Raw genomic sequence first — 27,163 nt, 5'->3', positions numbered from 1 at the left:
GTCGGGAGGCAGAGGTAGGAGGATCTCTGTGAGCTGGAAGCCAATCTGGTCTACAGAGGGAGTTTAGGACAGCCAAGGCCACACTGTCTTGAAAAACCAAAACAAGGAAAGAAGAAAACAAAGCAAACAAAACAATTGAGAAAGGTCATAACAGACGCCCCTGACTCAAAAGAAGTGCCATTCCACAGGCAGATGAATGTTTTTGTGTTGCATTTTTACATGCACATGAAAGCTGTGACCTGTCCCCAAAATGTCACAGTCAATCTCCTTGTTCAGCCTGGTCTGACATGCCCCAGGTACACAAATCTCTCCCCTTATCCTTTTTCGGAACTGACTCTGTCTCTACCGGCACAGATCACTGGGATTTAAACAACAGCTACTCTTCCTTGTGCCCTTTTATGAGCCTATTATCTCTCCCATTCCAGAGAACCCTCCCTGCCCTTGCCCTGCTCACAGATTGATATAAATTAACATCACCTCCTCTGTATTCGGGAAAACTCGAGACTCCATCTTCTACTATCTGCTTGAGAGAATAACATTTTGTGGAAAGAAGGGGGAAACATGGACTTTCTATAAAAATCAGATCAAAACAGCATTTCCAAGATGTTCCTCTTCAGATTTAATGGCACTCCAATCTGATTTTAAACTTTCCGCAGCCTTGCCCAGAATAAATGTTCATGAGAGAATCTGGTAACCAGAACAGTCTGGGAACTGTGCTGTTCCTGAGTTAAATACGGTAGAAGTTCTGAGGACAGGTCCTACAACCTCTGATCCTCATTTGTGGCACCAAATTATTCTAAAAAGCTCAGAGTAAATGAAGTGTATGCTTAGGGGAGCATGTGCTTCCCTACACAGAGGTGACTCTAACTTCCCAGCCTGATTTTCTTCACAGTCATGTAAACAAGATTTGTAAATATAAGTGGCCTCAAAGTCTAACAGACTATATATATATATATATATATATTTTTTTTTTTTTTGGTTTTTCGAGACAGGGTTTCTCTGTGGCTTTGGAGCCTGTCCTGGAACTAGCTCTGTAGACCAGGCTGGTCTCGAACTCACAGAGATCCGCCTGCCTCTGCCTCCCGAGTGCTGGGATTAAAGGCGTGCGCCACCATCGCCCGGCTTCTAACAGACTATATTTAAACACCAAGGAGACCCTGGAGCTGGAGAGACGGCTCAGTCAGTAAAGGGCCCTCCACACACACTGGCACAAGAATTGAGTTCAGGCACCTGCACCGTCATAGAGCCCAGGGAAGGCCAAACGTGTCTGTACTTCTCACAGTGGAGAAGCAGAGAGGAGCAATTCACCAGGGCTGGCCAGCCACTCTAGACAACTAGTCTGCACAACTGATCTCTGGGTTCAAGGAGATGTGCTGTCTCAAAAGATGGGGTGAAAGATAACAGGGGGACACCCCAATATCAACATCTGGCTTCCATGCACATTCTCACACACGTGTTCATTCTGCACCCGTGGGCACACATTTACACCATACAGATCAAAGTAAAGGAGACTTGGGCCCTGTCCTTCAAAGCTTTTGTTCTCTACAGATTCTCCTGTTTCTAAAGAACCACCCAGAACAATTTTAATGATCTCCTCCCCCAGTCTTTGACCCCGCAGGCAGCATTCTGTTTTTTTTAGACCTAAAAGAAGTGGCCATGCATATTTCTCTGTGCCCTTCACCTCTCGGTGTGAGCTGCCAGAGGAGCGGGGATTACGGGATCATTGAACGCTGTCCTTTTACGGTTGTTTCAAATCTGCAAGGAGTTGGCCCATTTTCTGCAGGGTAACTTTGTCTTTGCAGGCTTTACCCAGCTTTCTTTTGTGAGAGCATGTAATGAGAGCAAGCCCCCAGAGCTCGAAGATCGACAGCCTAAGAACTGCTGAAACCCCACTGAAGCTGTGGTCCAAGCCAACAACTCCTCCCTGGAGGATGAGTTCCATGCCTACCGGGGATACGACTGCACTCTGGCAACAGGGTCTGTGTGGTTTGTAGGTTGCTCTCTCGTTCAGGATATGCAACAAGACAGAAGTTCGCTGTGGACGCTACTCTTTGTGTTTTCTACAGTGACCATATTTTGACTATACTGAAGACCACAAGATGGACATCCACCCCATCTCCAGACGTGCTTCTCATCCGAATGACTGCAGTTTTCATCCATGTGGTGTCTAGAAGATATTCGGTCCTCCTATTCGGTCCTCCTGTGACCATCCCGTGACCTCCTATTAAAAGTAACCAATTTGTGCCTTGAGGTGAATCTCAAAGCGTTTTCACATTCAGTTGCCGGATAAAACTCACAATGGCCCATTCAAAGGGGCACAAAAGGTCACGAGGCAAGCTTTCTTGGTGGTTACAGTAGAAGTCTCAACCATGTGATTTTTCTACTTTGGGTTACCCGTGTCAAAGACGCAGCTCAGAAAATGCAGAACTGCTTGCCAGACCCACCAGAATAAGTATTTCTGCCCCATAAAGAACAATAGTTTGTAAATACAGAACAGCTTCATATCAAAGTTTATCGAGCTGTGTTTAAAAATTGGAACCAATTTCTTGAATAGCTGCATGAGGCTTCAGGGACAGAAAGGAAAGAGAGGGGAGGGACGTTTACTGAGCCTGCATCTGTCCTGTCTTGTCACACACTTGATCTCACTCAACACATACAGTGATGCCAGAAATTGATGTCACAGTTTTCTATTTTGTTTTCTGCTTCTTATTGCAGTACGAGAGACTGAGCCTCAGGCCCCCTTTATACCAAGCAGCCTTAACCTACATCCCAACCCTCTTTTTACTTTTTACTGTTTTTAGTCAGGATCTCATAAGGTTGCCCTAGTGGGCTTCAGATTCACAATACAGCCCAGGAAGTCCTTGAACTTGTGAACCCCCTGCATCAGTCTCCAGAGTGGCTGAGATGGCAGGTCTCTATCCCGAGGCCTAGCCATTAATTCCTAACTATAGATGGGGAAACAGGCTCAAAAAGACTCCAGACCTTGCCGGAGGTGATTCCAGCCCACAGAGTTAAGACATGAGATTACAGGAGATTATGCTAACACTTTCCTCATTTCCTGGGGACCAGGAAGCAGAAACTCAGCATCCTCCTGCATAAACTAGTAGGTGGTCTGGAAATCAGAGTACCATACCAGGGAGACAAAAGCATCTGTGAGAGAGCTGACAAAGGCCTCCCCTCAGAAATGGCCCCAGCCCAGACCTCAAGGCACGTCTGATTGAGACTCTGTTCCTCTGACGTCTAGGAAGGCGTAAGGAGGCTCAGCCAGGTGGCAATGGGACTTCCGAAAACTGCCAGGGTGGGAAAGGAAGCAGACACAGGTCGAGGCCAAGGTGGAGCAAGGGGCAGCCTCATAGTAGGGTTCTTAGGGAGTGTCTTGGGTACAGCAGGGTCACATTGGATTCATGGATAGGATATGGCGGAAAGTATCTTTGGTAAAAAGTAGAGCGAGGGGGAGTATTGTGTGACTTTTCCTGGGGGGACATGAACCCCAGGTAGGCTACCAATGAGAGCAGAGAATCGATCCTACCCAAGCCTAGACGGGTGAGCCGTGAGTTTATGGGGTTCAGGGTAAGAGCATGGGTAAGGGGCTACTTACAGGAACATAGGCGACTCAAAGCCAGACCCAGCATGCAACTCACCAGAACTACATCCTGGAACTCCGTGCACAGCTTCCGGCTCCACCAAAGAGTCTCCTCTCCCAGGAAATTTATGGTACATGTATTTCCTCGGGGAGGGGTCTTATGAGTCCTGAAACTTTCTCTTTCCCTCTAAGAGGTGGTGCACCTGGGAGGAAATGTCTACTACCCAGTGGGGATCAAGTCAGAGCAGAGATGAGGCCAGGAGACCCAGCAACAGTATTCAGAAAGTTAGCGCATACGCCAGAAATGGGTAAGCTCTGTAGGGAGAGTGGGTGTCCGGGTGCTGGACTAAAACAGACAGGCAGAAGAGGGCACCTGGCAGGGAGCCCCCACTCCCAGGACACCCTAGGCATAGCCAAAACTATCCCAGAAACACAGATGATCTCCCCATCACTGTGCCTGGTCAGCCTGGCAGGGTCTGATGAGCATCCCAGAAAGCACAGGGAAAGACCAGAGCTAGCCAGTGTCAACTGGATGAGGAACAAGAAAAATAAGTTGAAATCTTCCATGACTAAAATACACACCGAGAGTCTGGCAATAATGGCAGGGGTGTTTTGTTTAGGAAATATGCTGACGTTGTCTCCTGGCTATAAGTTCAGGAGATAGCCCAGGGAAGCAGATGACCTGAGCTTTCCCGACAGAGCTTGGCCATTCTGGTTTATGCTCTTTCTGAAAACCGTTGTGGGTCCCCTGGCCTCACCTCTACTCTGACTTGATCCCCATCACATAGTAGACATTTCCTCCCAGCTGCATCCCCTCCTAGAGGGAGAGAGAAAGTTCCAAGACTTATTAGGTCCCTCCCCAAGGCAATATACATGGTATAAATCACCTGGGAGAAGAGACTCTTTGGTGGATCCCATTAAATAAGGTAGAGAGCAACAGAGGAGGACACCTGATATAGACCCCCAGCCTCTACATGTACAAGAACAGTGGAGTGCACCCTCACACACACGCATGCAGACACGTCTATATACCACATACACAGAAAATCAAACTGGAAGACTTAATTAGAACCCATGTATAAAAATGAAGTGAAGACGAAAACTTAAACTCCCAGGCCCAGGCAGCCTCCCTCCTGGAGAATAGGAAGGAGGGGAGTGCAACAGAGATGAAGCCAGCAGGTAAGCAGGCTATCCTATGCTCCAAAAAACGCCTTCTCAGCCATCACACACCTGTCAGGGATGGGCCCAGGCAGCCGTGAGACATGAACAGTTTTGGAGAGAAATCGCAAGCGAGCGAGCTACCGTTCCCTCCCAGCTCCCCAGTTAAGCATGACATCTGCTGAGTCATGAGGTCTGTCTGCTCCTCCAAGCAAAAGTGCAAGCACTGTCCAAGTACCTGTGTGCCTGGGCAGGATATAAAGGCTCAGCACACAGCATCTGCCTAGCAGAAGCAAGGGGGTTCTGGAAGTCTGAAAGGAAGAACCTTCTCAGAGTTGTATTAATGGAAAATTCTCTCTCTCTCTCTCTCTCTCTCTCTCTCTCTCTCTCTCTCTCTCTCTCTCTCTTCTCCCTCTTTCTCTCTCTCTCCTCTCTGACACTAAAACCTTCCTTTCTGATTCATTGCATTCCCCTTCCTTACAATGCTAGGTTGCTTTCTATCTTTGACAACTACCAGGACTAAAAGTGACCTTAAGGAGGTGAAAGTGTTTATCTTGCTTACCCCTTTGAGGTTCCCAATTTTGCTTCTGGTTTCAAAGCAGTTGCTGTCTCCCTTCCCCTACCCCCCCAAACCTGACACTCAGTGTTTCCAAAGAGTTCCTTTTTTCCCCCAAAATAAGGAAATTTAGTGGTGTTAAGTCTAGGTGTGGACTCTAATTAAGGTTACTCTGTTCTAATGTCTCAGTAATCTGGAGGGCCAATGCTCTCTTTAGTTCAGAAGTTTGCACGCGTGCACACACACACACACACACTGACACACATACACACACACACACGCACACACACACACACACACACACGTCTCCCACTTGTTCTAGACCTCCTGAAGTGCACGACGTCTCTCTGAGATACTCTCACTGCTTCTCTTCCTGTTATCTTCACGTCCTTTCCAGACTCTTGGTTTCTACTCAGCACTGGGGCACTGCTCACTCAGGCTCACCATCTTCTCGGCCAGCGGCACTCCATACCTGCAGTGTCAGATCTGTTCCATGTTGTTTGCAGGGGATTTCTGGTCCCACTCCCACAGTACCCATCTCCAGCTCCTTGGCAGAGCTTTCCCACCGGGGAACCCCATGTGGGTCCCTCTTGCTCCTAACAGAACCCTTTCCTTGGAAGACATTCTCTCCGGGGTTTATGTTTTGTTTCTGAAGTTGCTTGTTCTCAGGCTGGTAACTTTCTCCATAATGTTTTATACAGCTATCCAGGGGTTTTGTCTTCTTAATTCTCAGAAGCAGCAGGTCCTGGCAGTTCGCTGTCAAGAAGCTAGATGGATTCTGATGCATGTGATCCAAATCCCTCCAGGCGATTTCTGGACTCCGTGAAATTTAAACGCAGGTAAAAAAGAAATCTTCACTAGCCACCTCAGGGACATGTACACAGTAGAGATCAGTGAGGGAGACAGAGTCCCAGCTACAGGGACACAGGGCATCATTTAGTAGAGAATCTTGTTCTCTGAGTGTTTTCTCACATTCGCAGTCAACACGAGTACAATAACCAGAATATCTTGATTCACCCAAAAATAATCTTTACTTTAAAAGCAACCTTTAACTGGCAGATAAAATTGTATGAATTATCATGTACAACAAGACATTCCAAAGTATATACACATTTTGGAATGAATAACTTGGCTAATTAATGTGTGCGTTACTTTGCATAACTAGCATTTGAAATGAAAATATATGAACTCAGCATTTTCTGAGAATATAACATGTGTACTAACTATTGGTGCCGTGTTGTGTGGTAGGTCTCTTGAAGTTATTCCTCGTGTCCAATCACAGGTTTATAACCTTATACAAACATTTCCCAAAGTTACTCCTACAACAACTTAATCCCCAGTAACCGCTATTCTATTCTCTCTCTCTCTCTCTCTCTCTCTCTCTATATATATATATATATATATATATATATATATATATAGATATAGATGTTACGGAATGCAGCTGGAGGAGCACATACGGTATACTTTAGACCTCTTCCCAACTCGTAGTGAGCCACCTTTTGTCATGGGTGCTCAGCTCCATCAGAACCCACCAGTCTCAGACTGAGGGCACAAAGGCTGTCTCAAGGCAGGTTGCTGGGTTGATTGGTAGCTTTCATGTTATTCTGTTTGCATTGTGCTTTAAAAGACTCCTAATTACTTCAATAATCCCTAAATATTCTTTTAAAATTGTTTTTATTGAGCTATATATATATTTCTCCACTCCCCTCCTTCCCCCCTCCCCTCCCCTTCTACCCTCTCCCTTGGCCCCTTTGCTCCCGATTTACTCAGGAGATCTTGTCTTTTTCTACTTCCCATGTAGATTAGATCTATGTATGTCTTTCTCAGGGTCATCATTGTTGTCTAGGTTCTCTGGGGTTGTGAATTGTAGGCTGGGTTTTTTTAATGTCTAAAAGCCACTTATGAATGAGTACATATGATATTTGTCTTTCTGGGTCTGGGTTACTTCACTCAATATGATGTTTTCTAGATTCGTCCATTTGCCCTCAAATTTCAATGTCATTTTTTTCTGCTGTGTAGTACTCCAATGTACCACATTTTCCTTATCCATTCTTCAGTCCATGGACATTTAGATTGTTTCCAGGCTCTGCCTATGACAAACAATGCTGCTATGAACATAGTTAAGCTCATGTTCTTGTGGTATGATTAAGCATCCTTTGGGTTTATACCCAAAAGTGGTATTGCTGCGTCTTGATTTCTCAGAAAATTAGGAAACAACTGAAATATTCTTGAAACACAAATTAAGACTTTTAAGAAAATGTTTCTGAGATGCTTATTTACCTAAATAAGCCTTTTAGAAAACTGTTGTCAAGAGAACTCCCCTGTGCCAGGCAATGGTGGTGTACACCTTTAATCCCAGCACTCAGGAGGCAGAGGCTGAGTCAGGCAGATCTCTGAGTTTGAGGCCAACTTGGTCTAAACAGTGAGTTCCAGGACAGTCAAGGATACAGAGAAACCCTATCTTGAAAAACCAAAACCAAAATAAATAAATAAATTTAAAAAAAAAAGGGAGAGAACTCCCTTTGAAATGTGAGGTCAGCAGGAGTTATATGGCAGGATATTTCTTTTTCTATATGTTCCTACTATCTGTTTTTGCAACTAAATATAATGTTATTATAATTTTAATTCCTATCCTAAAGGAAATATTGCTGTAATGAGGTCTTTATGATACCATACAAGCCTGTCCCTGAAATATGGAGAAATTAAGATTCTAGGATGAACTGTATGTGCCTGTAATATGCCAGCTCCCAAAGGTAGAAGACCTTAGAGACTTGACCTTCTGCATATGACTCTTCCACAGGTCAAGAGAGAGGCAGCCATGTTGGAATGAGTTTTGTGCCTTGTAGGAAGTTTCACTTACACAATCAGTATGAAGGATGCATCCTGAAATCCACCGGGACAGGCTCAGTTGGCGGAAGTGCTGGATGGAGTGGTCTTGTGTTGTCCTTTTACCTTTTTCAGTTGCAATTCAGAATCAAAAGCCAACTAATTGGTGCCAACTAATGCTTACTGTTACAGATTAGTCTTACAGACTCAAAGAGACACAGCTAGTTTAATGGCGGGAGGGTGGGAATAGTGACAGATTTTTTGCTCAGGCTTTGCTCAAGCTCAACTCATGCCTGCTCCTCCCTGTCCCTGACTCTGTCTTCTGCTGCATTTACTTAGGGTCACTGTTATGCCCAGATCATAGAGTCCCCCAAAAGCCAACGAGGAGAACAAGTCCTTTATGTAAAAGCAAAGAGCTTTGATGTGGGAGTCCCCTCTGTGTGCTGTGATTACCATTAATGAATTTTTAAAAACTGCTTTGGACCTATAGCAAGGAAGAACTTAGGTAGGCAGGAAAAGCTAGGCTGAATGCTGGGAGAAAGGAGGGTGGAGTCAGGGAGATGCCATGGAGCTGCCACCAGAGTCAGACATGCTGAAACTTTGCCAGTAAGCCACTGCCACTTGGCGATATACAGATTAATAAAAATGGGTTAAATTAGTGAGTAAGCCAATAAGAAGCTAGAGCTAATGGGGCAAGCAGTGATTTAATTAATACAGTTTCTGTTTGATTATTTTGGACCAGGCAGCCAAGACAAATAAGCGGCCTCCGTGCAACAGAGCTTTAATTCTTATTCAAGTTCAAACTCAGACTCTCTGTATATCCAACACATTGGCAGGGTCAGAGAGCCTGGAGCCCAGTTAGAGTGGAGTTTTTATAATAGCAGAGGTTTGGGTGAGGGATTTGTAAGTTTCAGGAGGCCTGATTGGCTAACATTTGTCCAGGGGTGCCCTTGTGAAATCAGGTGACCCTATCTACAATAGTTGGAAAGTTAGGAATTTCCTTTGGGCCTTCAAGTACTTTCCCCTTAGATGGTTCATTCCTGGGTGATCCCAGTTTGTGGTCTTTTCTGGAGTCAGGTGCTGCCTTAGGGTAAACTAAGACTCAAACCTATTTTCTGGTTTGTCTCTACAGAGCCTGTCTTGGCAGGTGTGTACCAAGCTGCCCTGGGCCTTACAGTCACAAGATGGCTCCACAGTTCCCAGAGCCCTATCCTCCTTGCACACCTCTAGAGAAAAATTAAGTCTTTTGCTTTGCATCAATGGAGTGACCGCTGAACCCATCCCTGTAGCCGAGTGACTGATGTACACTGTAGCCAGTCTTTGCCCAGAGCCAATTATTCTGGCAAGAGGAGGGTCTATGATTGACAGATATCAAATAAGGCCCACCTCTAAACCAAAGAGGAACCAGTCACAATCAATCTTAAACTGTTGGCTAAGGAGAGAGATCATCAGATCATCAGAGGTGGTGGCTATCTCCCCCCCCCCCCCGCCCCCGCCTCCACTCTCCCTTCCAGGCTACTATTACCAAAGACAGGAATAAAAAGCCAATGTGAGCTGAGCTTATTTATTGGACAATAAGCAAGAGGCTTTCACTAGTTAATGTAGCCCTGGTGACAATCCCTTTAAGGATTGTTATTTACTTCACAGAGGAGGAGGTGCCAGCTCCAAGAATTTGAGTCATTTGCCTCAAATCATACAGCTTATCTGCATCAAAGCGTCTAACTCACTTCAGACACGGTCCAGCACAGTTGTCCCCAACTCAAGGTCAGTCAAGTTTACCAGGGAAAATGCATCTAGAGCCTGCTTCCTGGGGTTGTCAGTGTTTGTATGCATCTAGAGCCTGCTTCCTGGGGTTGTCAGTGTTTGTATGCATCTAGAGCCTGCTTCCTGGGGTTGTCAGTGTTTGTATGCATCTAGAGCCTGCTTCCTGGGGTTGTCGGTGTTTGTATGCATCTAGAGCCTGCTTCCTGGGGTTGTCAGTGTTTGTATGCATCTAGAGCCTGCTTCCTGGGGTTGTCGGTGTTTGTATGCATCTAGAGCCTGCTTCCTGGGGTTGTCAGTGTTTGTATGCATCTAGAGCCTGCTTCCTGGGGTTGTCAGTGTTTGTATGCATCTAGAGCCTGCTTCCTGGGGTTGTCAGTGTTTGTATGCATCTAGAGCCTGCTTCCTGGGGTTGTCAGTGTTGGTTGTTTAAAAGTCACCAGTGATCTATGGGACATCTACATGTATGGTTTAGACTAAAATCAAAAGGAAAATCAGGCTTCTTTTTCTGTTCCCATTAGGCATCTTAAAGCTGTTTGGGCTTTGATTTGCGCTATGAGATTCTGGCCCGGAACCAGAGCCTAGTCAGAGCTGATGTGATGCTTGGTACCCAGGTGCGCTGGATGTTTCTGATATGAAATCCGATCTCTGCACTTGTCCCAGGTGAGCAATCATGATGCTATGAACCAGAGGCTTGGATGTCACCCCCAGAGCCGAGGACACGTAATAAAAATGGGAAAAGCAATTTCAGGGGGCCTGCAGAGGCAGCTCCTCCTAGCATGGTGGCAATGCCAAAGTTAAATCTGTGTGTAACCTGGGGAGTAGAACGTGGGGACATAGGATTTTTTTTTTTTTCTAAAAGAGCAAAGGTTGTGATGAATCTCCTCCCTTCCCAGCAGACTTCTTGAAAGGGGCAATCCCACACTCCATTCAAACGGAGAGTTCTGCTCAGTCACTGGTGTTTAGGATTGGCCCAATGATCCCTGGTAGCCATTCTGACTGGGGACAAGTGGTGCAGTTGTGTAGAGTCTGGTGGGTAGCGGTGAGCGTCTGTGCACGTCTGACACACACACTGAGGTGGGCAGTCTCTGTGGCCCAGCCGGAGTAGGCTCGGCACTGCCATGCTCAGAATGGCCGACTGGCCAGATAGGGAGACTGGACACAGGCTTTGTTCTTTCTGTTCAGGCCAGAAAGGACTTCTCTGCCCACGACAAAGAGGAGTCAGCTGCTCCAGCGATTTCAAACCTCAGCCACCAGTAAGTGGAGAGGAGCAGAAGGAGACTTTAATAATAAAATTTCTGGAAGATCCATTTTTCTTCCAAGAAGTCACATAGGAATTAAGTGGTTGAACTAATCCATTGTCCTGAACTTCCCTGGCTATGTTAAAATACCCTCAAGATAATGCCTGCCCTCAGACAAAGCCCAAGATGCGAAGAGAAATTGTTAAAATTATTTTTTAAATGTCACTGCAGTTTGACAGCAGGGAGGGTATTGTATGTACTTAGTGGTGGGGAGCTTGCGGGTTTGGTCTGCATTCAGTCCCAAGAATGAGATAAAGCAAACTGGGGTAATGACATCAAATGTAATAAAATACAAAGAAATCTCTTTTCTTCCAGCCTTTCTCTTTCCTTACAGTGTTTTATTTGCCACTTAATGTCATTTTAAGACTTAAAATTCAAGTTTCAAAACTGGGGATTGAAATGAGTGACATCGATTTCTCCAAGTCTCTTAATGTCTGCAATTCATTAAAACACACATAAGACTGCATTTAGCTCATTCATTAGTCTCCAAAGGGCGCCATAATCTGTGGCCCACATGCTCCTCGATTTGGTTCTAGCCAGAGCATAGCGTGCAGCCCAGGCCTAACCTGCCCCTCAACGCTCACATCTCACACGAAGCCCTTAGCTCACTGCTCAGTGCAGGACAGAAGGAGGAACGATCTGGCCCTCCTTCCAAAGCCTCGTTTTCAGTGCCTGTGACTGCTGATCCAGGCCAGCACTGGGAGTTAAAAGGGTCGCTGATTAGTTTTCCTCTTTCTTCCTTAATTAACACCCAGAAGAGGATTCCTTGGGACAGTCATACGGACATGTCATTGCCCTCAGCTCATGCCCACCGCCACCGTCCTCTCTGTCCTCACTCTCCTCTTTCTCCACCCGAACAGATCCCTTTCTGCTTCTGGGTCATATACACAGGTGTGTGTGTGTCCTTAAACCTCTAACCTCCACCGAAACGAGAAGACAGGCCATGCTCGTCTTTCTTCGCGCATCACTTCCCCTTGTTCCCCAGCTCACCCTGTAGGCTCCACAGGCTGCGTGTATTTTTGTGTCGTACATATTTTGATCTTGATCTTGCCTGGGCTAGAAAATACTCTGTATTTATCCTTCTGTGTCAGGCTTATTTCAGCTAATATGACAATTTTCAACCCCATGAAAATGACATAATTTCATTCTTACAAATGAATACAGCGTTTGTAGACGTCCCTCTCTTTATTCCCATCTGTCTGCTGATGGGAGTCCAGGCTGACTCCACATCTTGGCTGTAGTGAACAGTGCTGCGGTAATAACGGGTGCACGTGGTCTGCCGACTCGGATTCCTGTGGGTGTATACCCAGGGGTGGTGGAGTCAGATGCATGGTGGCTCTGAAGGGACACTTTCCCCATGGGATCCAGAAAACAAGTTCTGGATGTCATGGGAAGTGTGTCCTCTGGGGACATCTCTGCCTCCCTGTGAGCCTCTGTCTGCCCACTCAGCCACAGATGTGACACACTCACCCAGTAACAACTATGGGAGTCACTGCAAATAACGACAGGTCAATATAATTCCAGGGTTTTGTTTTTTGCATGTAAAAACAAATGTCAACTTTTAAAACATGAGCTTTCCTTTTATTAAAACTTCTTAATGTTAAGCATATTTCATTTTTAGCAATTAAGAGCTTTTTTTTGTCTCTAGACAAATTGTGCTAAAGATTGAAGCTGACATCATAGCTGATAAAGGCCTTATTTTATCAGTGCAAATTAGATTTATTTTCTTGCTTAATATTTAATAGTTGCAGATTTGCTGAACTCAAACACATAGTCCTAAAATGAAACACGGGCAAAACTTCTCCCCTCTTCCCCTCTGAGTTCTCGCTTCTGACTCCTTTCTACAATGGATGGCAGGTATCAACACCTTAACTGCCTCTCCTGAGGCTGCTTCCTATACATCTAAAGCTTGCTCGGTTGTGCCCCACACTAAATATATGACCCTGGCTGAACACCTGGTAGCCTGAAGAATGCAGCTTCACTTCGAAATGGTCTGACATGTGACTAAAGACCTTGGGGTGAAGACAGTAGAATAGGCCCTAAGTCTCAGGACAGGAGAGACAGGAAGAAGATGGGAGAACCAGAGAAGATGGCAATGTGGGGTCAGGCCAAGATCAGAGCGACATGATGCTGCCAGGAAGTAAGGGAAGTCGGGGCCCCCAGAAGCTGGGCTTGAAGCGTCCTCCTTAGAACCTCCAGGAGAGCAGGGACCTGCTAGCACCTTGATTTGGGGCCTGATCTACACAACTGTGAGAAAGTGAAGCTCAAGTTGTTGCTGTTTGTCTTAGTTGGGATCTTTATTGTTGCGAAGAGACACCATGACCACATAAAGGAAAGCCATTAACCGGGGTTGGCTTACAGTTCCAGAGATTCAGTCCATTATCGTCATGGCGGGAAGCATGGTGGCATGCAGGCAGATGTGGTGCTAGAGAAGGAGCTGAGAGCTCTACAGCTGGCTCTGAGGGATGCAGGAAGAGAATGCCACACTGGGCGTGGCTTGAGTTTGTGAGACCTCAAAGCCCACCCACTAGTGGCATAACTCCTCCAATGAAGCCACGCCTACTCCAACAAGGTCACGCCTACTCCAACAAGGTCACACCTACTCCAACAAAGCCACACCTACTCCAACAAGGCCACACCTTCTAATAGCGCTACTTCCTCACTTCCTAGGTGCTTATGGGGGTCATTTTTATTCAAATCACTGAGCCCGTGGTGATTTGTCTATCACCGTAAGGAGCTGCACAGCTCCTGAACACGTTCATTTCATGTGGCGTCCTTACAAGGACCCACCGCCTAGTGGAGTTACTTCTTCAGAGTTACGGTATAGACAATCCTCAGTAATGGAATGTCATGGAAGCACTGTGACAGATGACTCTCACCACCCATTCACTGTCATCCCCACCAGGAGAGCTCTGAAGGGTGAAGCTCACCTCTGCAGACACCGGACAACACCTGAGATGTTGGATCTCTCAGGGTTGGAGCTGCAAGTGGTTCTCAGCGGCCAGATAGGAGAGCTGAGAAGCGAATCCATCCTCTGGAGGAGCAGGAAATGCTCCTCATTGCTGAGCCATCTCCCCAGCCCCAATTATGATCTTAATTGTACAAACTGATAGTGTACAGAGTGATCACACAACACACATCTGCAGTGTGTTGCGATCAAGCCAGGATATGCAACGCTTCCATCTCCTTAAACACTGTAAAGGTTCTATTAGTACCTAATAATTGTACATGTTTACTGCACACAGAGTTTTGACTTATTTCCTAACCTGCTGTCACAAAAAGTCAAAATCCAGACTCGTTGTTAAGCCCTAGGAAAAGGGGAAGAAAAATATTTTCTGCTCTTTGATAATGCCGGGGCGTAATTATATGTTTCCGGAACTGCAGCTTCAGGGAGTTTTGAAACACATAATTTAGCATGCTTCTGCTGGGTGAAGTATTCTCGTGCAGCAAACAGAATCGAGGCTATTCTACTCAGTTCATCCAGAAGGTAGAAGCATAATTTATGCTTTCAGAGTGAGGGAGAGAGAAGGCGCCTGGAGTGGCCAATTTTAATTCCCGTGTTTTCTAATTTTTAACACTGGGGTTAAGCTCTAGTTACTGCTGGAAATAAACGTGTGTTGCTTGGAGCCGAAGAGCTCCAGGCTCTGGGACCCTTTTCGTGTGGGGATGGTGAGAAGAGGGAAGGAAGAGTGAGCAGGCAGTTGGAGCTGCAGTTCCCATAGGACTGGGGAGAGCTGGGAGGAAAATGAGCTCAGGAAGGCAGACATTAGGAAGAACAGAAACAGCTCAAACGTTAACAGCCAGAACCATGTGCTGCTGCATGTCAGCTGGACGGGGCTCTGGAGAGAGGCACATAAACATAGCATTGTGCCAAATACCTTCACACACATCATCCGGTCTCACCGGGGAGGCCACAGTTTGAGCAAATATTCTGTCCATTACTGAGTTCCAAGATCTGTGGTCCATGGTGCTTGGAGCCTAAATTGTGTAATTTCAAATTCAACTGTCTTTTTCACAAAATTCTATCTAGTTTTCCAAACAAGAGTTCAGGCTATGCTTGCCTGGCATTCACAATGCCCTCATGTCAACCCCCAGGGCTTGGTGATGTACACCTAGTACTCAGGAAGATCAGAAGTTCAAGGTCGTCCTTCACTGTGCAGTGAGTTTGAGGCTAGAACATGCCACCAACCCAGTTACACTTAGGAAGAGGAATCCAATTAAAAAAAAAAAAATTTCAAAGCCAGAGAGTAACTGGAATAGGATGTCCATGGTCAAGGTCACCAAGAAGATTGTCACAGAATAAGTTCTTAATAGTAGGCACCCTGGAGGCTGTGCTGTAGGTAGGGACTTCGGATGGTGACAGGAGTTTGTGAGACAGACCTCTGCTCAGTGGCCTCACTCACAGAGACCAACATCAGAGTGAAGACAGCATGTCTACATCACCTCATAGCTAACCCCAAACTCCAAAGTATTTCAAAGCAGGGGCTGGGGAATTGGCATGGTTGACATAGTGTTCACCATACAAGCATATGAGCACCTGAGGCCAATCCCCAGTACCCGTATTAAAACAAGGAGTGGCCTGGAATCCTAGCCCTGGGAAGACAGAGAGAGATGGATTGCTGGGACTCACTGACCAGTCAGTCTAGTTCAATGACAGACCCTGTCTCAAAAAGATAGAGAGGTGATTAAGGAAAACACGATGTTAACTTTGTGTGAGCATTCGCGTGTATGTGCACGCACGCACACACACACGATATCCCTAGCAGATCCTTTTGCAGGACGATGGGTTTGAGCAGGGCACATCACTGAATTTAAACTAGCATCCAAGAGTACAGGTCACCTTTTCCAGAGGTACTAGGAACTGAGATGCCCAAGTCCTTCCGAAAGCCGGCCTGCATCCTTCACCTCTAGGGGACTATGGGAATGTCTTCAAAGGTCAGGGATGAAGACAAACAATGACTCTTCACTCTGCTGTGCAAGGCTCCCTGGTCCTGGCTAAAACTTGTCTCTTCCCACAGACCCTCAGCCTCTCTCTCCTGAAGCACCACCAGATGGTGGGTGCTGACAAGGCCAACTCACTCTGTGTGACTGTGTGTGCACCTCTGCATGCTGGGCTTGCATGTTTTATTTCTGGTTTCAGACTGAATAAAGATTCCAGTCCTAAGCAAAGGGAACTCGACATAAATTATTGGCCGGGCTGTGTTGGCTTTGTGCTCAGGTGAACCTTGCCCCAGTTTGAGCTGCTGCCTCCACCGCTCCTGTAACAATACACAGGGGACTGACGTCAGGGACAGCTGGCCCACACTCTCGGTAATATTTCCCCAGTGGGGAGATGCTTTGTTTATGGGATATTAAATGGTGAAGAGGCCAGTGTGGCCTCGACAAACCTAAACATGAAGCTAAGACTGCCATGGGCTAGGAAGCACTGCCTAGCAGTACCTCAGAAGTTGCTTCCCTAGGCTGCGTGGAGCCCTCTGCAAGCCCAGTGATTATTAGCTAGAGATGCATTCCGTTTTGAAAGATTTATTTATTTTTATTTTACATGTCTCTGTGTCTTGCCTGCCTATATGTCTGGGCACCACGTGGATGTCTGGCTCCCACAGAGGCCAGAAGAAGTTGCATCTTCTGGAATCACGGATGGTCAGGAGGCGTCATGTGGGTGCGGAAAACAGAACTTGCATCCTTTGCAAGAGCATCAAGCACTCCGAAGAGCTGAGCTGTCTCTCTGGCCCCAGGAGTGCATTCACTTTTTAGAAGCGATCTGCATTCTTATGCTCCGCGTAGCTGACTACAGAGAGAAAATAATTTGTGCTTGGTAAAGGAAGTAAATTAAATACGTTATTAACGCTAATAAGAAAGTTATATCCGCTGTAAGGCCAGAAACTAACACAGAAGAGTCAATGGTAAGAATTAACCAGTTGGCTCTAAAATAACTAGTGGCGGCGGGGGGGGGGGAGGGGGGTTGGGAGTGACGGGGGAACTGTAAGAAGATCAGCTAAGTTCGGGTGTGGTATAAAGTATTCCTTCCAGTCTTAGTCCTTCGCTTTTGAAGTCAGCCACTGTAACAAGCTGGGGTTTCTGTTGTTGGTTTGGTTTGGTTGTTCTTTTAGGTATCTGACACAGTCATAAAACACATTAAATTAAATCTACACAGAAAAGTGCTGTGTGTACACAGAAACCCATGACTCCTCACTGAATAACCTGAAGGCAATAGAGGCAATGACCCCTGGCGAACGGTTGGTTTTCACAATGCCATTCTATACATGCATGGCAACTTGACTGGCTGATTCTGAAAAGATACATGAGAATAGCCATGAGGGGCTGGAGAGATGGCTTATTGATTAAAAGCACTGGCTGCTATTCCAGAGGACCTAGGTGCAATTTCCAGCACCCACATGATAGCTCACAACCATCTGTAATGAGATCTGGTGCCCTCTTCTGGCCTGCAGGCATACATGCAGGCAGAACATTGTATACATAACAAATCAATAAATCTTAAAAATAAAAAAAGAATACACATAAAGGCACAAGGGGAAACCCCGCATTAGGATGAGGTATTTAATTTTAATTGGGCATGCTAATTAGATGAACCAAATGGGATTTTTGTTTGCTTGTCTATGTGTTTGTTTTCTTTTGTTTTTCCAGATAGGTTCTCTGTGTAGCCTTGGCTGTCCTGGAACTTACTCCGCAGACCAAGCTGTACTGGAACTCACAGAGCTCTGCCTACCTCTGCCTCCCAAGTGCTGAGATTGTACCACCATTACCTAGCCAAATGGGGCTTTTGATTGCCAGACTTCAATACTTTGAGAGTTGGACCTTGACAGTCATCCTCAGGAGGAGGAAGTGGCCAAATAAGGGCATGAACCCTGGGGGTTGTTAGCTACAGTATTTTAATCTAATGATTTTTAGCAAGAGAGAAGGAATTGGGGAGAAGAGTAAGGCCTGCCAGAGCCATGTTCATGCGCTCCAGATGACCAGAGTTACTTCCCCCACAATAATAATAATAATAATAGCAATAAAACTGAAAGACCAAAGTGAGTAAGAAGGGAATTAGCCTCCCAAGTATCAAAACACAGTGTAACACTATAGTTAAAACCCTGAGACAGTAGCATGAGGAAGTATTGTGGTAATAAAGCAAGGGTAAAGATGGGGGCGTAGATATATAAACAGTTTGATAAAGAAAGCATTTTAAGTCTTTTTCTGCCTGATTTGGAATAAATTCTACTTTTAATTTGAAAAAAAACTATGTATTAAGGAATATTTACTTTTATATTATACTAGTTACTTTTCTTTCTACTGTGATCAATGCATGGCAAGGAAATGTTAAGGGAAGAAGGATTTATTTAGGCTCATGACTTGAGGGTACAGCCCACATGACAGATAAGTCGAGGCAGCAGGGTGAATCATGTCAGTGCTCGCAGGAGCCTTATGCTGCTCACTCATGTCTGCACGGATACGGAAACAGAAATGGGACAAGAAATCCCAGCACTTGGGGAGGCAGAGGCAGGCGGATCTCTGTGAGTTCGAGGCCAGCCTGGTCTACAAGAGCTAGTTCCAGGACAGGAACCAAAAGCTACGGAGAAACCTTGTCTCGAAAAAATCCAAAAAAAAAAAAAAAAAGAAAGAAAGAAAGAAATGGGACAAAAAACAGGGCTGTACTCTAAACCTCAAAGCCCAGTCCCTAGAAATCTACTTCCTGCAGCTAAGCCCTCCCTCCCTACAGTTCCAAACCTCTCCATGAAGCGCCATTATTGGGGGACCAAGTACACAACCACATGAGACTGTGAATGATATTTTACGCTCAGACCAGAACATAAATCAGTATCTCTGTTTCATAACTCATTTCCGTGTTTATGTTGCTATAGAAAGGTTCATCTTTCTCTTAACATCTTAAGTTTTAGACCTTTATACTTGAAAAAATATTTTAACATTTGCTTATATGTCTCCAAAGGTGAATACTGTAACACTGAATAAAGGAAAACTATACAATTCCACCTGCATGGAGTCACAGCCAACACTTACAAATACAGCATAGACGAAACATGCATCCATGTGTATGCATGCAAACATATATGGACCTTTGTATGTATGAGCCTGTGTGGGCTTGCTGTGGTGTTGTGAAGGAAATGTCCCCCGTAGTTCAAGCATTCAAACACGTGGTCCCATGTAGTGGCTGTCTGTGGCAGGTTAGGAGGTGTGGCCTTGTTGGGTGGAAATCTCTGAGAACTAGCTAGTACTAGTATATTGTACTAGTATAAGACTAGGCTTTGAGTTCTCAAAAGATTTGCAAATTTTCAGTTCTTTCTGTCTCTCTGCTTCCTCGGTGGTGTAGTGTGAACCCTCAGCAGCCTGCTTGCTGCTTTAGTTACTATGTCTGTCTGCTTGTTGCCATGTTCCCTGCCATGATGGTCATGGACGCTAGCCCTCTGGAAATGTGAGTCCCCAAATAAACCCTCCTCCAATGGAGGAAAGTTCCTAAAGTCCTGGATGGTAGAGAGGGGGATGAAACAAAAGGATATCCTAAAGGGAAGTAAACCAGCCCAGTCTGGAGAGAAACGCCTTAAACTCAGGAAGTAAACAACTCAAAAGCTTCAGAAAGTCCCTGAAACTGACCAGATTCACTAGGTAGGGTTCCCCAAGTATATATAAGCTGTAAGGCCTGCTGAGAGACACCCTCAGACCTGCTGGATGACGTGGAAGAAGCAGAGCCCAGCTGAGTCACCAGAACAGAACACCACCCTCAACATATTAAGCTACCTGCAGGTTGGACAGGGCATTCCAGGTTGTAAAAATTGTCACTCATGATGGGGTGGGCTCTTAGTGATGCAGCTGTCTTCAAGTCATTTCTGCTCCTTGAAGTAACCTGTCGCCCATATTCTGTAAGTATCCCCAATAAAATGGCTCACCAAGTTGGACTTGGGTGGTGTCTGTACTTTAATCTGCTGTTGGCTGCCTATCTGGTGTGGGTAGGCATCCCTAGGAGAGCTGCTGGGTCCCCCACACATCTGTGTGCTAAGTCAGATAGCAGGAACTGTCCCAAGAGACTCTGCCAAAGCCACAGCCTTGCACAGCAGTTCTGTGAAGTTGTCTTCCTGGGAACTGCCTGCTTAGACTTGGACCGAAGCCATCCTTGCTACTGATCCCTAAAGCTGAGCATTATTGTTTCAAAACAATTTACGTAATCCTCCTCATTTCTCCCTCAGACACCACTCGTCTTTCTGAATACATCCATAATTTACCACGGTGCTCATATTCTGATGACAGGATGCATGCCGAATTAAATGTATTATCTTTGTAGATCCATTTGTGTGTACGTGTGCGACGGTGTGACGTTTCTTTGGAGACCACAGGAGGATGAGGGGGGAGGGTGAGAAACAGTCCTGAAGCAGGTCCTCACGCTGTGGTTTCCCACGGGGAGGAAGATGCTTCAGTCCAGGTAGAACTGCTTGGGTCATGGCTAAGGCCTCGAGGTGCCGGTGGCTAAGGGGTAATGACAGAAGAACACAGTGGAAGGACGGGCTCTACAGGGGAATCAGCTACCAGAAAATGAAGCAAGAGGTGGCAGAGACAGGCCACAAATGTCAGATGTGTAGACTGTGTCCTGGGCTGACAGGGGAGTTCACTAAGCTTGTTGAAGGGGACGGAAGAGGGACATGGCCAAATAGGCCTAAGAAGGACCCCTTTGTGACAATGTGGAGAGGCAAGCTGGTGCAGAGGCTAGAGCTGTGAACCTGGAAGTTCAGCTGAGAGGTCCACACTGTTAGCTGGAAAAGGAAGAAGGTGAAGGTGGTTTGGGAGAGTTCACAGTCCTGCTTGCCCACACGCTGGTACCACAGCCCCGTGCAAGTAGATAGCAATGCATGAGAGTAAGCACCCTCTATCCATTCTCTGTACAGCCGGAGGTGAGGAGGTGAGGACCCCTGAGGCTTTGGCAGGAGGGTTCTGGATGGAGACTAACAACAGGAAGGAAGCCTTCATTTGAAAAAGCCTATTAGCTGGATATTTAATACCTGAAGCCTGAAGTTCCCCTCTTGTGGGAGACTTGAATCCTCACTGCCACCACCGGGGCCTTATCAGGGCAAGGCGGCACCTATCTCAGCTGGCTTTGGTTGCCACCGCAACATGGTACAGAGCAAAAGGATTCGCACCCCATAAGTGCCCACCTTGACAACCCCACTTTATCTTAAGCAGCTGCTGTGTGTCTGTGTATACACATGTGTGTATGAACACATGGGTTACCAGAGGACAAGCTTGGGTGTCTTTCCTCAGGCATCATTCATTGTTGATTGGTTGATTCATTGATTGATTGACACAGGATCTTTCACAGGCCCGGAGCTCAGCATATAGGCTAGGCTGGCCCATGGATCCCAGGCACCCTTTCTTCACCTGCCCAGTTCTGTAGTCACAAGCATGTACCACCCTACCCAATCTTTTTTAATGTGAGTTCTGGGGATTACCACTGAGAACCATGTCTCCATGTGCAGTCAGATCCTGAGTAACTGAGGTTCAGTGCACGAATTTAGGAAGACTCAGTCCCCCCTGTGACAGCATCTTCATGGATGTGGGCACACCACCCGAAGGTCGCTTCACCCTCCTGTCCTGGATGAGCTGAGGAGCCACTGGCTCCCAATCCCCTCAGATCTGGCCGTTGGTTACAGGAGAATGGAGGAGAGGCTTACGGGCTTCCTAAGACTCTTCTCTCTGCTGGTCACCTCCACAAGACCACTGGTGGACAGGAGAAGACTCCCTGATGACTCCAGGAGGCATGCTTTAATTCTCTGAAGCCGCACAGCTGCACCATTTCACTGAGAGCTCCCTTGCACAGGGCATGCGCCCTCTCGTCAGCCAGCATGCGCAGGGTGGCTAGTGTCCTTTGTTCCCGAAGGTGAAAACGGGCTAGGCAGTGTGGCATCTGGTAGTTATTCACCCTGCGTTTTAATTAAGTTTCTGTTGCTGTGATAAACACTATGGCATAGACAGCTTGGGGGCGAAAAGGCTTTTTTTCAGCATATAACTCCCAGGTCACTCTCCCACCGAGGGAATACAGGGCAGGAACTGTAACAGGAACCTGGAGGAAGGCACTCGAGCAGAGACCATGAAGGGGTGTTGCTTCCTACCTTGCTCTCCATGGCTTTCTCGTCTGCTTTCTTATACCATCCCAGGACCACCTGCCCAGGGATGCTACCACCCACGATGAGCTGGGCCCTCTCGTATCAATCATCACTCAAGAAAATCCCCCACAAGCCAATCTGGTGGGGGTGTTTTCTCAGTCGAGGTCCCCTCTTCCCAAATGATGATCGCTTGTATCAGACTGCTATAAAACCTGCCAGCACACCACCCTGGCAGAGGTAGTGCCAGGCACTGACCTCCATCCTGTTTATCTCCAGTCTAGTTTTATCCATGTCAGTCCTGAGAAGACATATTGAAAGATAGTTAATCTTGATTCTCAACATGATGGCATTTGGAGTCACCTAGGAGACATACCTCTAGGCTTGTCTGTGAAGGTGTCTCTGGAGAGATCTCATGGATGAGGGAGTGCTCACCCTATAAACTGGGATCCCAGACCAAATGAAAAAGCAAAGAGGAGAAAATGAACTCAATACCAATATCTGCCTCTCTGCTTCTTGAGTACAGACACAGTATGGCCAGCACCTCACAGTCCTGCCACCATCCTTCCCTGCCATAATGGGCTGTCGCCTCAAATTGTGATCCCAAATAAGCTCTTCCTTCCTCAAGCTGTTTTTGTAACTAATTCAACCTACAAACAGACCTCAGGAGAATGTAATCACTATTCCCAATGTAAATGTAACCTCCATACCCCCGAGTAAACCAGAAAGGACACATCAGGGGCTGAAGGTGGCACGCTGGAGAGCTCAGGAGAGGACTGGTCCATCCTCTGGCTCACTGCCTGAGTGCGGAGCCTGGAGCTCAGCCTGAAGAAGCTGCTGTTACACAGGATGCTCCTTGTTTTGTTCTTGCCTTGGTTTCCAGAAACTGGATTTTTTTTTATTTTTATTTTTTTTGTTTTGTTTTCCTCTCATAAGATTCCTGTTTAAATTTCTAATATTGGGCAGACAAGACTGTTCTGTGGATAGAGGCACTTGCTTCCAAAGATGATCTCATTTGGTATCCAGAGGCCATATGGAAAGACAGAGAATCTATTTCCACAAGTTGTCCTCAGATCACCACATGTGAGTTACACACACCACATGCATCACATATACACACACATTAAAAAAAAAACTAGTGCTAAAAGGCATCTATTTTTTTGAAGAGTATGAATATACTTTGTATATTACACAGATGCTGTTTATTGCTGTAGATTGAACTGTGTCCCCTCCAACCCAAAAGTTCTAACCCCTGATACCTCAGACTGGGAGCTGGATTGGAAACAGTTGGTACCTACATAATTCACTAAGAGGAGTCAAGTACTGGAGCACAGTGGGCTCCCTATTCAGTGTGACTGGCATCCGTACTAAAAGTGGAAGCATTTGACACGGAGAGGCACATGTTGTGGAATGTTCCTGTACGCTGTGTGAAGATGTGTCACTGTGATTGGTGTAATAAAGAGGTGAATGGCCAATAGCTAGATAGGAAGAGGTTGGGCGGGACTTCCGGGGACAGAGAGGTCTCGGAGAAGAAAGAAGGATTGCCAGTCAACTTGGGAAAAGCAGCATGAGCCCTAAGGAGAGATGAAGTGACGAGCCACACAACAGACATATATTAAATTATAAAATGGGTTAATTTAAGTTATAAGAGCTAGTGGGGCAAGCCGAAGTTAAGGCCAAGCTTTTATAATTAATATTAATTCTCCGTGTCATTATTTAGGAGCTGGTGATACAGAGAAAGACTCACTGCAGGCATGAGGGGAGAAGTCATACAGATGGGAAGATAAAGGTGGAGCCAATGCGTCTGCAAGCTAAGAAGGACGCCCAAGCCACCAAAACTCGAGGGAGGCCTGGAGCAGGTGCCCACGGGCACCTCAGTCCTGGTCCTCAGCCTCTAGAACCGGAAGCGCTTCTGCCTCTCCAGCCACACCTGCCACAAGTTGTCTGTTTCTTCATTCAGTCCTGGAAAATTAAAACAAGGCTAGAAGACGTTACGGTGCCGTGCTTCCTTTTTAAATTTTATTTTACCCCAAAACATAGCCTGTCATATCCCCTCACTTCTACATTTTGGGTTTGTTGTTGTTAGTTTTGTTCCTTTGAGACAGGGCCTCTCTCACGTGTGTACCAGGCTGGCCTTGAACCCACTATGTTGCCCACACCTGGTTCATGCAGATGGAACCTGGGGCTTCGTGTATAGGCAACCGCTCTACCAAATGAGCTACATAACAGCCCTCATTTCTGCTTCTTCAAGTGTGATTTCATCTACTTGGCTCTCTGAATCTTTCCTTCTGGTGTCTCAAACTCCATTTCTCTTGCTGCCTTTCTTCAGCTAATCTTATCTTCCTGTCATTTGCCATCAATTTTTGCCTCACCCCTCACAGTGACACACTTTCTCCAACAAGGCCATTTACCTACACCAACAAAGCCACGCCTCCTAATAGTGCTACCCCATTTGGGGGCCATTTTCTTTCAAACCACCACATCTTCTTAACAATTTAGCCATTCTTATTGGCATTAGCCACATCATGTCTTATTTTGTTACATTTTGTGTTAAAGGCATATGTGTGGTATTATGATGCACACCCCACTATTGGGGGATATTCAGACACACTGTGAACCTCGAGTTTGCATTTGTGTTAATTAAATAAAATTAACCTTGTGTCAGAAGGCTGTGTTAGCAACTAGTTGACAGAAAGTAATCTTAGAGCACCAGAAGGCATCAGGGAGAGATAGAGAGACACAGAAAGTAGTAGGGTGAGGTTTGGAGTGGTGCAGGCTTTTTCAGTTTTGGGGAGCAGAAGCACAGGTCTTTCTCAGACGCCAGCAAGGAGGGAAGGTTAGCTAATTACGACCAACCCTCTCTGAACTAGCAGGGTTTTACCCCAGTCTTTAAATCTTGAGGCTTATTTATAAATAGAACAATAGAGATTTAGTTAAAGCTGCATTTAGTGGCAGCGGCAGGGCTGATGTCTGTGGGAACAGAATTCCCACCAGGCTGCAGCCCAAGTGGCCAGGTTGCTGCTAGAGAAGCCAACCTGCAACTGCGGAGTTGCAGCTGCCAGCTGAGATAGCAGTAGATTAGGGCACAGCCACTGTGCCGAAGGTAAAGCAACACTCCCCAAGCACCAGGTAGGAGGCACCTCATCCCTTCCTCTTCATCCTCACCTCGTGCCATGCTGATATCTGGGTTTTCTACTTAGTTTCCTTTGTTCCTTTCTCTGCTTGAACTCTCCTTGTACAAAGCATCAGCTTACTGGCAAGGGTCGTTTTGATGTGTGGTACACTAGCTGGTCCCTTTCGGAGACAGAGTCACCTCAAGCAGTCTGGGCTGGGCCAGCGCTCCATAGTCACCAATCTGTGCTTCCTCCCGACTTTCATGCCAGCCCTGACAGTAACAGGGTCTCTCCACCCAGAGAGCAGGACTTCCGAAGAACCACACACTCATACCCTCATCCACCAAACATCGGGGATGTTGCACACACTCTGCACTGTGCCCTAGCATGTCTACCCAGAGAGACCAAGGTCTCTGCCTGCTGGACTCTGGGAGAAGATATGCTTCCCGCTTGACGTCTGCTGGAGGAAGCCCAATCGCAGATCTGTGGAAGTGTTTCCGGGCAGTTTGCCTCAGACATGGTGTTGGCAGCAGGAATGGGACTCATCAGTATGCAAAAAGATGTCTTCAACGTCTCAGCTGCCTGATAAAGAAGCCTGGGATGGGGGTGGGGTAGGGTGGCTTCTGGGATCAAGCAGTGGCTGCTGGCTAACACTTCCACTCTCTTTGGGAGCTTCCTCTCTTGATAGTTGGATATTTTATGGCTATTGTTGTTTTGCTTTCCTTTATAATATTCCTTAGTGCATACAACAGCTCCCTATCTCACGTTTCAAACATTTATTAGATAGCCACAGGAATCACGGAACACTCTCCCAGAGGTACTTTTAATTGCCAAGGTAAATATAGATGGTTCAAAATGAAGTTTTCCATTTTTATAAAATTTGGGGCCAGGAGAGTCATTTACTGCTCGTCATTTTGATTATTTTTCAAAAATCCTCCTTTTGGGCTTTGAAGAGCATATAAAGGAAATGCTTGTGAGTTCTATTCTGCTTGCCTTCCTAGAAGAAATGGCTCAGGCAGGCTAGGAGCCAATTCATGGGTGGAGCCACAGGCAGTGAAAGACTCTATGGAGAGTAAGGGAGGAAGGGAGAGAGGAAAAGAGAGAGGAGGAAGCAGGACACTCAATGTTCTCCTTTGACCTCAGCATGCACATACAAGGTACACACATGTGCATACACCATACATAGCATGTCAGGCTTGTGTGCGCACACACATGAACTTACAACGGGAGAAGTACATTCTAGTAAGCAAATGAGATTTTGAGTAGATTGTAGGTGTCCAGTTGGCTGAGAGCTGGGACATAGAGTCTTTGCTTTTTCTCGTGGATAGAAATAAGTTCCAGTTGGGTCCAAAATCCTGAAACGTAGAACAAAGCCATAAAAGTGATAGAAAAAATATGAGTGAGAGACGCTTACATAACAGCAGGGAACAGGGCCTTCTACGGTGACGCTGAAGAGAGTCACTGTGTCAGGATGGTTTTGACTAGGACACTGCTAACCAAGACCAGAGATCCAATGAATGCACATGTGTGCATAAATCTCTAACAGTCACAGAGAAACCTAGAGGCATGTTCAATGTTCCGCCCTTCCATATGTTATAAAGGCAAAACAAGAACATGTAAAGATACTGAGAGAAAATGATGAATGTTAGCAAAATAGCAAAGGCTCGAGTCGCGAGCCACTGCACCGTAACCCTGTGATGCTGCTGAGTGAGCAATATTTGGGGAGGGCATAAAACAAATACACACACACACAT

This window comes from Chionomys nivalis, chromosome 2 (assembly GCF_950005125.1).
Source record: "Chionomys nivalis chromosome 2, mChiNiv1.1, whole genome shotgun sequence".
NCBI classification, from domain to species: Eukaryota; Metazoa; Chordata; class Mammalia; order Rodentia; family Cricetidae; genus Chionomys; species Chionomys nivalis.
The sequence above is the reverse complement of the archived record's forward strand: the minus strand, read 5'-3'. Positions refer to the sequence as shown.